Genomic DNA, 13,537 nt, shown 5'->3' on the forward strand with positions numbered 1-13,537 from the left:
ATACCGCACGTCACCACCAGGTGGCAGGGCACTACAGCTGTACAGTACATTCCCTGCTGAGGCATGTGACAGACTGGGTGTTACACTGCACGTCACCACCAGGTGGCAGGACACTACAGCTGTACAGTACATTCCCTGCTGAGGCATGTGACAGACTGGGTGTTATACTGCACGTCACCACCAGGTGGCAGGGCACTACAGCTGTACAGTACATTCCCTGCTGAGGCATGTGACAGACTGGGTGTTATACCGCACGTCACCACCAGGTGGCAGGGCACTACAGCTGTACAGTACATTCCCTGCTGAGGCATGTGACAGACTGGGTGTTATACTGCACGTCACCACCAGGTGGCAGGGCACTACAGCTGTACAGTACATTCCCTGCTGAGGCATGTGACAGACTGGGTGTTATACTGCACGGCACCACCAGGTGGCAGGACACTACAGCTGTACAGTACATTCCCTGCTGAGGCATGTGACAGACTGGGTGTTATACCGCACGTCACCACCAGGTGGCAGGGCACTACAGCTGTACAGTACATTCCCTGCTGAGGCATGTGACAGACTGGGTGTTATACTGCCCGTCACCACCAGATGGCAGGGCACTACAGCTGTACAGTACATTCCCTGCTGAGGCATGTGACAGACTGGGTGTTATACCGCACGTCACCACCAGGTGGCAGGGCACTACAGCTGTACAGTACATTCCCTGCTGAGACATGTGACAGACTGGGTGTTATACTGCACGTCACCACCAGGTGGCAGGGCACTACAGCTGTACAGTACATTCCCTGCTGAGGTATGTGACAGACTGGGTGTTATACTGCACGTCACCACCAGGTGGCAGGGCACTACAGCTGTACAGTACATTCCCTGCTGAGGCATGTCACAGACTGGGTGTTATACTGCACGTCACCACCAGGTGGCAGGGCACTACAGCTGTACAGTACATTCCCTGCTGAGGCATGTGACAGACTGGCTGTTATACTGCACGTCACCACCAGGTGGCAGGGCACTACAGCTGTACAGTACATTCCCTGCTGAGGTATGTGACAGACTGGGTGTTATACTGCACGTCACCACCAGGTGGCAGGGCACTACAGCTGTACAGTACATTCCCTGCTGAGGCATGTCACAGACTGGGTGTTATACTGCACGTCACCACCAGGTGGCAGGGCACTACAGCTGTACAGTACATTCCCTGCTGAGGCATGTGACAGACTGGGTGTTATACCGCACGTCACCACCAGGTGGCAGGGCACTACAGCTGTACAGTACATTCCCTGCTGAGGCATGTGACAGACTGGGTGTTATACTGCACGTCACCACCAGGCGGCAGGGCACTACAGCTGTACAGTACATTCCCTGCTGAGGCATGTGACAGACTGGCTGTTATACTGCACGTCACCACCAGGTGGCAGGGCACTACAGCTGTACAGTACATTCCCTGCTGAGGCATGTGACAGACTGGGTGTTATAATGCACGTCACCACCAGGTGGCAGGGCACTACAGCTGTACAGTACATTCCCTGCTGAGGCATGTGACAGACTGGGTGTTATACTGCACGTCACCACCAGGTGGCAGGGCACTACAGCTGTACAGTACATTCCCTGCTGAGGCATGTGACAGACTGGGTGTTATACCGCACGTCACCACCAGGTGGCAGGGCACTACAGCTGTACAGTACATTCCCTGCTGAGGCATGTGACAGACTGGGTGTTATACTGCACGTCACCACCAGGTGGCAGGGCACTACAGCTGTACAGTACATTCCCTGCTGAGGCATGTGACAGACTGGGTGTTATAATGCACGTCACCACCAGGTGGCAGGGCACTACAGCTGTACAGTACGTTCCCTGCTGAGGCATGTGACAGACTGGGTGTTATACTGCCCGTCACCACCAGGTGGCAGGACACTACAGCTGTACAGTACATTCCCTGTTGAGGCATGTGACAGACTGGGTGTTATAATGCACGTCACCACCAGGTGGCAGGGCACTACAGCTGTACAGTACATTCCCTGCTGAGGCATGTGACAGACTGGCTGTTATACTGCACGTCACCACCAGGTGGCAGGGCACTACAGCTGTACAGTACATTCCCTGCTGAGGCATGTGACAGACTGGCTGTTATACTGCACGTCACCACCAGGTGGCAGGGCACTACAGCTGTACAGTACATTCCCTGCTGAGGCATGTGACAGACTGGGTATTATAGTGCACGTCACCACCAGGTGGCAGGGCGCTACAGCTGTACAGTACATTCCCTGCTGAGGCATGTGACAGACTGGGTATTATAGTGCCCGTCACCACCAGGTGGCAGGGCGCTACAGCTGTACAGTACATTCCCTGCTGAGGCATGTGACAGACTGGGTATTATAGTGCCCGTCACCACCAGGTGGCAGGGCACTACAGCTGTACAGTACATTCCCTGCTGAGGCATGTGACAGACTGGGTGTTATAATGCACGTCACCACCAGGTGGCAGGGCACTACAGCTGTACAGTACATTCCCTGCTGAGGCATGTGACAGACTGGGTGTTATACTGCACGTCACCACCAGGTGGCAGGACACTACAGCTGTACAGTACATTCCCTGCTGAGGCATGTGACAGACTGGGTGTTGTACTGCACGTCACCACCAGGTGGCAGGGCACTACAGCTGTACAGTACATTCCCTGCTGAGGCATGTGACAGACTGGGTGTTATACTGCACGTCACCACCAGGTGGAAGGGCACTACAGCTGTACAGTACATTCCCTGCTGAGGCATGTGACAGACTGGGTGTTATACTGCACGTCACCACCAGGTGGCAGGGCACTACAGCTGTACAGTACATTCCCTGCTGAGGCATGTGACAGACTGGCTGTTATACTGCACGTCACCACCAGGTGGCAGGGCACTACAGCTGTACAGTACGTTCCCTGCTGAGGCATGTGACAGACTGGGTGTTATACTGCACGTCACCACCAGGTGGCAGGGCACTACAGCTGTACAGTACATTCCCTGCTGAGGCATGTGACAGACTGGGTGTTATACTGCACGTCACCACCAGGTGGCAGGGCACTACAGCTGTACAGTACATTCCCTGCTGAGGCATGTGACAGACTGGGTGTTATACTGCACGTCACCACCAGGTGGCAGGGCACTACAGCTGTACAGTACGTTCCCTGCTGAGGCATGTGACAGACTGGGTGTTATACTGCACGTCACCACCAGGTGGCAGGGCACTACAGTTGTACAGTACGTTCCCTGCTGAGGCATGTCACAGACTGGGTGTTATACTGCACGTCACCACCAGGTGGCAGGGCACTACAGCTGTACAGTACATTCCCTGCTGAGGCATGTGACAGACTGGGTGTTATACTGCACGTCACCACCAGGTGGCAGGGCACTACAGCTGTACAGTACATTCCCTGCTGAGGCATGTCACAGACTGGGTGTTACACTGCACGTCACCACCAGGTGGCAGGGCACTACAGCTGTACAGTACATTCCCTGCTGAGGCATGTGACAGACTGGGTGTTATAATGCACGTCACCACCAGGTGGCAGGGCACTACAGCTGTACAGTACATTCCCTGCTGAGGCATGTGACAGACTGGGTGTTATACCGCACGTCACCACCAGGTGGCAGGGCACTACAGCTGTACAGTACATTCCCTGCTGAGGCATGTGACAGACTGGGTGTTATAATGCACGTCACCACCAGGTGGCAGGGCACTACAGCTGTACAGTACGTTCCCTGCTGAGGCATGTGACAGACTGGGTGTTATACTGCCCGTCACCACCAGGTGGCAGGACACTACAGCTGTACAGTACATTCCCTGTTGAGGCATGTGACAGACTGGGTGTTATAATGCACGTCACCACCAGGTGGCAGGGCACTACAGCTGTACAGTACATTCCCTGCTGAGGCATGTGACAGACTGGCTGTTATACTGCACGTCACCACCAGGTGGCAGGGCACTACAGCTGTACAGTACATTCCCTGCTGAGGCATGTGACAGACTGGGTATTATAGTGCCCGTCACCACCAGGTGGCAGGGCGCTACAGCTGTACAGTACATTCCCTGCTGAGGCATGTGACAGACTGGGTATTATAGTGCCCGTCACCACCAGGTGGCAGGGCACTACAGCTGTACAGTACATTCCCTGCTGAGGCATGTGACAGACTGGGTGTTATAATGCACGTCACCACCAGGTGGCAGGGCACTACAGCTGTACAGTACATTCCCTGCTGAGGCATGTGACAGACTGGGTGTTATACTGCACGTCACCACCAGGTGGCAGGGCACTACAGCTGTACAGTACATTCCCTGCTGAGGCATGTGACAGACTGGGTGTTATACTGCACGTCACCACCAGGTGGCAGGACACTACAGCTGTACAGTACATTCCCTGCTGAGGCATGTGACAGACTGGGTGTTGTACTGCACGTCACCACCAGGTGGCAGGGCACTACAGCTGTACAGTACATTCCCTGCTGAGGCATGTGACAGACTGGGTGTTATACTGCACGTCACCACCAGGTGGAAGGGCACTACAGCTGTACAGTACATTCCCTGCTGAGGCATGTGACAGACTGGGTGTTATACTGCACGTAACCACCAGGTGGCAGGGCACTACAGCTGTACAGTACATTCCCTGCTGAGGCATGTCACAGACTGGCTGTTATACTGCACGTCACCACCAGGTGGCAGGGCACTACAGCTGTACAGTACGTTCCCTGCTGAGGCATGTGACAGACGGTGTTATAATGCACGTCACCACCAGGTGGCAGGGCACTACAGCTGTACAGTACATTCCCTGCTGAGGCATGTGACAGACGGTGTTATACCGCACGTCACCACCAGGTGGCAGGGCGCTACAGCTGTACACTACATTCCCTGCTGAGGCATGTGACAGACTGGGTGTTATAATGCACGTCACCACCAGGTGGCAGGGCACTACAGCTGTACAGTACATTCCCTGCTGAGGCATGTGACAGACTGGGTGTTATACTGCACGTCACCACCAGGTGGCAGGGCACTACAGCTGTACAGTACATTCCCTGCTGAGGCATGTGACAGACTGGGTGTTATACTGCACGTCAGCACCAGGTGGCAGGACACTACAGCTGTACAGTACATTCCCTGCTGAGGCATGTGACAGACTGGGTGTTATACTGCACGTCACCACCAGGTGGCAGGGCACTACAGCTGTACAGTACGTTCCCTGCTGAGGCATGTGACAGACTGGGTGTTATACTGCACGTCACCACCAGGTGGCAGGGCACTACAGCTGTACAGTACATTCCCTGCTGAGGCATGTGACAGACTGGGTGTTATACTGCACGTCACCACCAGGTGGCAGGGCACTACAGCTGTACAGTACATTCCCTGCTGAGGCATGTGACAGACTGGGTGTTATACTGCACGTCACCACCAGGTGGCAGGACACTACAGCTGTACAGTACATTCCCTGCTGAGGCATGTGACAGACGGTGTTATACTGCACGTCACCACCAGGTGGCAGGACACTACAGCTGTACAGTACATTCCCTGCTGAGGCATGTGACAGACTGGGTGTTATACTGCACGTCACCACCAGGTGGCAGGGCACTACAGCTGTACAGTACATTCCCTGCTGAGGCATGTGACAGACTGGGTGTTATACTGCACGTCACCACCAGGTGGCAGGACACTACAGCTGTACAGTACATTCCCTGCTGAGGCATGTGACAGACTGGGTGTTATACTGCACGTCACCACCAGGTGGCAGGGCACTACAGCTGTACAGTACATTCCCTGCTGAGGCATGTGACAGACTGGGTGTTATACTGCACGTCACCACCAGGTGGCAGGGCACTACAGCTGTACAGTACATTCCCTGCTGAGGCATGTGACAGACTGGGTGTTATACTGCACGTCACCACCAAGTGGCAGGGCACTACAGCTGTACAGTACATTCCCTGCTGAGACATGTGACAGACTGGGTGTTATACTGCACGTCACCACCAGGTGGCAGGGCACTACAGCTGTACAGTACATTCCCTGCTGAGGCATGTGACAGACTGGGTGTTATACTGCACGTCACCACCAGGTGGCAGGGCACTACAGTTGTACAGTACGTTCCCTGCTGAGGCATGTCACAGACTGGGTGTTATACTGCACGTCACCACCAGGTGGCAGGGCACTACAGCTGTACAGCACATTCCCTGCTGAGGCATGTGACAGACTGGGTGTTATACTGCACGTCACCACCAGGTGTCAGGGCACTACAGCTGTACAGTACATTCCCTGCTGAGGCATGTCACAGACTGGGTGTTATACTGCACGTCACCACCAGGTGTCAGGGCACTACAGCTGTACAGTACATTCCCTGCTGAGGCATGTCACAGACTGGGTGTTACACTGCACGTCACCACCAGGTGGCAGGGCACTACAGCTGTACAGTACATTCCCTGCTGAGGCATGTGACAGACTGGGTGTTATAATGCACGTCACCACCAGGTGGCAGGGCACTACAGCTGTACAGTACATTCCCTGCTGAGGCATGTGACAGACTGGGTGTTATACTGCACGTCACCACCAGGTGGCAGGGCACTACAGCTGTACAGTACATTCCCTGCTGAGGCATGTGACAGACTGGGTGTTATACCGCACGTCACCACCAGGTGGCAGGGCACTACAGCTGTACAGTACATTCCCTGCTGAGGCATGTGACAGACTGGGTGTTATACTGCACGTCACCACCAGGTGGCAGGGCACTACAGCTGTACAGTACATTCCCTGCTGAGGCATGTGACAGACTGGGTGTTATAATGCACGTCACCACCAGGTGGCAGGGCACTACAGCTGTACAGTACGTTCCCTGCTGAGGCATGTGACAGACTGGGTGTTATACTGCCCGTCACCACCAGGTGGCAGGACACTACAGCTGTACAGTACATTCCCTATTGAGGCATGTGACAGACTGGGTGTTATAATGCACGTCACCACCAGGTGGCAGGGCACTACAGCTGTACAGTACATTCCCTGCTGAGGCATGTGACAGACTGGCTGTTATACTGCACGTCACCACCAGGTGGCAGGGCACTACAGCTGTACAGTACATTCCCTGCTGAGGCATGTGACAGACTGGCTGTTATACTGCACGTCACCACCAGGTGGCAGGGCACTACAGCTGTACAGTACATTCCCTGCTGAGGCATGTGACAGACTGGGTATTATAGTGCACGTCACCACCAGGTGGCAGGGCGCTACAGCTGTACAGTACATTCCCTGCTGAGGCATGTGACAGACTGGGTATTATAGTGCCCGTCACCACCAGGTGGCAGGGCACTACAGCTGTACAGTACATTCCCTGCTGAGGCATGTGACAGACTGGGTGTTATAATGCACGTCACCACCAGGTGGCAGGGCACTACAGCTGTACAGTACATTCCCTGCTGAGGCATGTGACAGACTGGGTGTTATACTGCACGTCACCACCAGGTGGCAGGACACTACAGCTGTACAGTACATTCCCTGCTGAGGCATGTGACAGACTGGGTGTTGTACTGCACGTCACCACCAGGTGGCAGGGCACTACAGCTGTACAGTACATTCCCTGCTGAGGCATGTGACAGACTGGGTGTTATACTGCACGTCACCACCAGGTGGAAGGGCACTACAGCTGTACAGTACATTCCCTGCTGAGGCATGTGACAGACTGGGTGTTATACTGCACGTCACCACCAGGTGGCAGGGCACTACAGCTGTACAGTACATTCCCTGCTGAGGCATGTGACAGACTGGCTGTTATACTGCACGTCACCACCAGGTGGCAGGGCACTACAGCTGTACAGTACGTTCCCTGCTGAGGCATGTGACAGACTGGGTGTTATACTGCACGTCACCACCAGGTGGCAGGGCACTACAGCTGTACAGTACATTCCCTGCTGAGGCATGTGACAGACTGGGTGTTATACTGCACGTCACCACCAGGTGGCAGGGCACTACAGCTGTACAGTACATTCCCTGCTGAGGCATGTGACAGACTGGGTGTTATACTGCACGTCACCACCAGGTGGCAGGGCACTACAGCTGTACAGTACGTTCCCTGCTGAGGCATGTGACAGACTGGGTGTTATACTGCACGTCACCACCAGGTGGCAGGGCACTACAGTTGTACAGTACGTTCCCTGCTGAGGCATGTCACAGACTGGGTGTTATACTGCACGTCACCACCAGGTGGCAGGGCACTACAGCTGTACAGTACATTCCCTGCTGAGGCATGTGACAGACTGGGTGTTATACTGCACGTCACCACCAGGTGGCAGGGCACTACAGCTGTACAGTACATTCCCTGCTGAGGCATGTCACAGACTGGGTGTTACACTGCACGTCACCACCAGGTGGCAGGGCACTACAGCTGTACAGTACATTCCCTGCTGAGGCATGTGACAGACTGGGTGTTATAATGCACGTCACCACCAGGTGGCAGGGCACTACAGCTGTACAGTACATTCCCTGCTGAGGCATGTGACAGACTGGGTGTTATACCGCACGTCACCACCAGGTGGCAGGGCACTACAGCTGTACAGTACATTCCCTGCTGAGGCATGTGACAGACTGGGTGTTATAATGCACGTCACCACCAGGTGGCAGGGCACTACAGCTGTACAGTACGTTCCCTGCTGAGGCATGTGACAGACTGGGTGTTATACTGCCCGTCACCACCAGGTGGCAGGACACTACAGCTGTACAGTACATTCCCTGTTGAGGCATGTGACAGACTGGGTGTTATAATGCACGTCACCACCAGGTGGCAGGGCACTACAGCTGTACAGTACATTCCCTGCTGAGGCATGTGACAGACTGGCTGTTATACTGCACGTCACCACCAGGTGGCAGGGCACTACAGCTGTACAGTACATTCCCTGCTGAGGCATGTGACAGACTGGGTATTATAGTGCCCGTCACCACCAGGTGGCAGGGCGCTACAGCTGTACAGTACATTCCCTGCTGAGGCATGTGACAGACTGGGTATTATAGTGCCCGTCACCACCAGGTGGCAGGGCACTACAGCTGTACAGTACATTCCCTGCTGAGGCATGTGACAGACTGGGTGTTATAATGCACGTCACCACCAGGTGGCAGGGCACTACAGCTGTACAGTACATTCCCTGCTGAGGCATGTGACAGACTGGGTGTTATACTGCACGTCACCACCAGGTGGCAGGGCACTACAGCTGTACAGTACATTCCCTGCTGAGGCATGTGACAGACTGGGTGTTATACTGCACGTCACCACCAGGTGGCAGGACACTACAGCTGTACAGTACATTCCCTGCTGAGGCATGTGACAGACTGGGTGTTGTACTGCACGTCACCACCAGGTGGCAGGGCACTACAGCTGTACAGTACATTCCCTGCTGAGGCATGTGACAGACTGGGTGTTATACTGCACGTCACCACCAGGTGGAAGGGCACTACAGCTGTACAGTACATTCCCTGCTGAGGCATGTGACAGACTGGGTGTTATACTGCACGTCACCACCAGGTGGCAGGGCACTACAGCTATACAGTACATTCCCTGCTGAGGCATGTGACAGACTGGCTGTTATACTGCACGTCACCACCAGGTGGCAGGGCACTACAACTGTACAGTACATTCCCTGCTGAGGCATGTGACAGACTGGGTGTTATACTGCCCGTCACCACCAGGTGGCAGAGCACTACAGCTGTACAGTACATTCCCTGCTGAGGCATGTGACAGACTGGGTGTTATACTGCACGTCACCACCAGGTGGCAGGGCACTACAGCTGTACAGTACGTTCCCTGCTGAGGCATGTGACAGACTGGGTGTTATACTGCACGTCACCACCAGGTGGCAGGGCACTACAGCTGTACAGTACATTCCCTGCTGAGGCATGTGACAGACTGGGTGTTATACTGCACGTCACCACCAGGTGGCAGGGCACTACAGCTGTACAGTACATTCCCTGCTGAGGCATGTGACAGACTGGCTGTTATACCGCACGTCACCACCAGGTGGCAGGGCACTACAGCTGTACAGTACATTCCCTGCTGAGGCATGTGACAGACTGGCTGTTATACTGCACGTCACCACCAGGTGGCAGGGCACTACAGCTGTACAGTACGTTCCCTGCTGAGGCATGTGACAGACTGGGTGTTATACTGCACGTCACCACCAGGTGGCAGGGCACTACAGCTGTACAGTACATTCCCTGCTGAGGCATGTGACAGACTGGGTGTTATACTGCACGTCACCACCAGGTGGCAGGGCACTACAGCTGTACAGTACATTCCCTGCTGAGGCATGTGACAGACTGGCTGTTATACTGCACGTCACCACCAGGTGGCAGGGCACTACAGCTGTACAGTACGTTCCCTGCTGAGGCATGTGACAGACTGGGTGTTATACTGCACGTCACCACCAGGTGGCAGGGCACTACAGTTGTACAGTACGTTCCCTGCTGAGGCATGTCACAGACTGGGTGTTATACTGCACGTCACCACCAGGTGGCAGGGCACTACAGCTGTACAGTACATTCCCTGCTGAGGCATGTGACAGACTGGGTGTTATACTGCACGTCACCACCAGGTGGCAGGGCACTACAGCTGTACAGCACATTCCCTGCTGAGGCATGTGACAGACTGGGTGTTATACTGCACGTCACCACCAGGTGGCAGGGCACTACAGCTGTACAGTACATTCCCTGCTGAGGCATGTCACAGACTGGGTGTTATACTGCACGTCACCACCAGGTGGCAGGGCACTACAGCTGTACAGTACATTCCCTGCTGAGGCATGTCACAGACTGGGTGTTACACTGCACGTCACCACCAGGTGGCAGGGCACTACAGCTGTACAGTACATTCCCTGCTGAGGCATGTGACAGACTGGGTGTTATAATGCACGTCACCACCAGGTGGCAGGGCACTACAGCTGTACAGTACATTCCCTGCTGAGGCATGTGACAGACTGGGTGTTATACTGCACGTCACCACCAGGTGGCAGGGCACTACAGCTGTACAGTACATTCCCTGCTGAGGCATGTGACAGAGTGGGTGTTATACTGCCCGTCACCACCAGGTGGCAGGGCACTACAGCTGTACAGTACATTCCCTGCTGAGGCATGTGACAGACTGGGTGTTATACTGCACGTCACCACCAGGTGGCAGGGCACTACAGCTGTACAGTACATTCCCTGCTGAGGCATGTGACAGACGGTGTTATACTGCACGGCACCACCAGGTGGCAGGGCACTACAGCTGTACAGTACATTCCCTGCTGAGACATGTGACAGACTGGGTGTTATAATGCACGTCACCACCAGGTGGCAGGGCACTACAGCTGTACAGTACATTCCCTGCTGAGGCATGTGACAGACTGGGTGTTACACTGCACGTCACCACCAGGTGGCAGGGCACTACAGCTGTACAGTACATTCCCTGCTGAGGCATGTGACAGACTGGGTGTTATACCGCACGTCACCACCAGGTGGCAGGGCACTACAGCTGTACAGTACATTCCCTGCTGAGGCATGTGACAGACTGGGTGTTATACTGCACGTCACCACCAGGTGGCAGGGCACTACAGCTGTACAGTACATTCCCTGCTGAGGCATGTGACAGACTGGGTGTTATAATGCACGTAACCACCAGGTGGCAGGGCACTACAGCTGTACAGTACATTCCCTGCTGAGACATGTGACAGACTGGGTGTTATAATGCACGTCACCACCAGGTGGCAGGGCACTACAGCTGTACAGTACATTCCCTGCTGAGGCATGTGACAGACTGGCTGTTATACTGCACGTCACCACCAGGTGGCAGGGCACTACAGCTGTACAGTACATTCCCTGCTGAGGCATGTGACAGACTGGCTGTTATACTGCACGTCACCACCAGGTGGCAGGGCACTACAGCTGTACAGTACGTTCCCTGCTGAGGCATGTCACAGACTGGGTGTTACACTGCACGTCACCACCAGGTGGCAGAGCACTACAGCTGTACAGTACATTCCCTGCTGAGGTATGTCACAGACTGGGTGTTACACTGCACGTCACCACCAGGTGGCAGAGCACTACAGCTGTACAGTACATTCCCTGCTGAGACATGTGACAGACTGGGTGTTATACTGCACGTCACCACCAGGTGGCAGAGCACTACAGCTGTACAGTACATTCCCTGCTGAGACATGTGACAGACTGGGTGTTATACTGCACGTCACCACCAGGTGGCAGGGCACTACAGCTGTACAGTACATTCCCTGCTGAGACATGTGACAGACTGGGTGTTATAATGCACGTCACCACCAGGTGGCAGGGCACTACAGCTGTACAGTACATTCCCTGCTGAGGCATGTGACAGACTGGGTGTTATAATGCACGTCACCACCAGGTGGCAGGGCACTACAGCTGTACAGTACATTCCCTGCTGAGGCATGTGACAGACTGGGTGTTATACTGCACGTCACCACCAGGTGGCAGAGCACTACAGCTGTACAGTACATTCCCTGCTGAGGCATGTGACAGACTGGGTGTTATAATGCACGTCACCACCAGGTGGCAGGGCACTACAGCTGTACAGTACATTCCCTGCTGAGGTATGTGACAGACGGTGTTATAATGCACGTCACCACCAAGTGGCAGGGCACTACAGCTGTACAGTACATTCCCTGCTGAGGCATGTGACAGACTGGGTGTTATACTGCACGTCACCACCAGGTGGCAGGGCCCTACAGCTGTACAGTACATTCCCTGCTGAGGCATGTGACAGACTGGGTGTTATACTGCACGTCACCACCAGGTGGCAGGGCACTACAGCTGTACAGTACATTCCCTGCTGAGGCATGTGACAGACTGGGTGTTATACTGCACGTCACCACCAGGTGGCAGGGCACTACAGCTGTACAGTACATTCCCTGCTGAGGCATGTGACAGACTGGGTGTTATACTGCACGTCACCACCAGGTGGCAGGGCACTACAGCTGTACAGTACATTCCCTGCTGAGGCATGTGACAGACTGGGTGTTATACTGCACGTCACCACCAGGTGGCAGGGCACTACAGCTGTACAGTACATTCCCTGCTGAGGTATGTGACAGACGGTGTTATACTGCACGTCACCACCAGGTGGCAGGGCACTACAGCTGTACAGTACATTCCCTGCTGAGACATGTGACAGACTGGGTGTTATACTGCACGTCACCACCAGGTGGCAGGGCACTACAGCTGTACAGTACATTCCCTGCTGAGGCATGTCACAGACTGGGTGTTATACTGCACGTCACCACCAGGTGGCAGGGCACTACAGCTGTACAGTACATTCCCTGCTGAGGCATGTGACAGACTGGGTGTTATACTGCACGTCACCACCAGGTGGCAGGGCACTACAGCTGTACAGTACATTCCCTGCTGAGGCATGTGACAGACTGGGTGTTATACCGCACGTCACCACCAGGTGGCAGGGCACTACAGCTGTACAGTACATTCCCTGCTGAGGTATGTGACAGACGGTGTTATACTGCACGTCACCACCAGG

This window comes from Anomaloglossus baeobatrachus, chromosome 5 (assembly GCF_048569485.1).
Source record: "Anomaloglossus baeobatrachus isolate aAnoBae1 chromosome 5, aAnoBae1.hap1, whole genome shotgun sequence".
Classification (NCBI taxonomy): Eukaryota; Metazoa; Chordata; class Amphibia; order Anura; family Aromobatidae; genus Anomaloglossus; species Anomaloglossus baeobatrachus.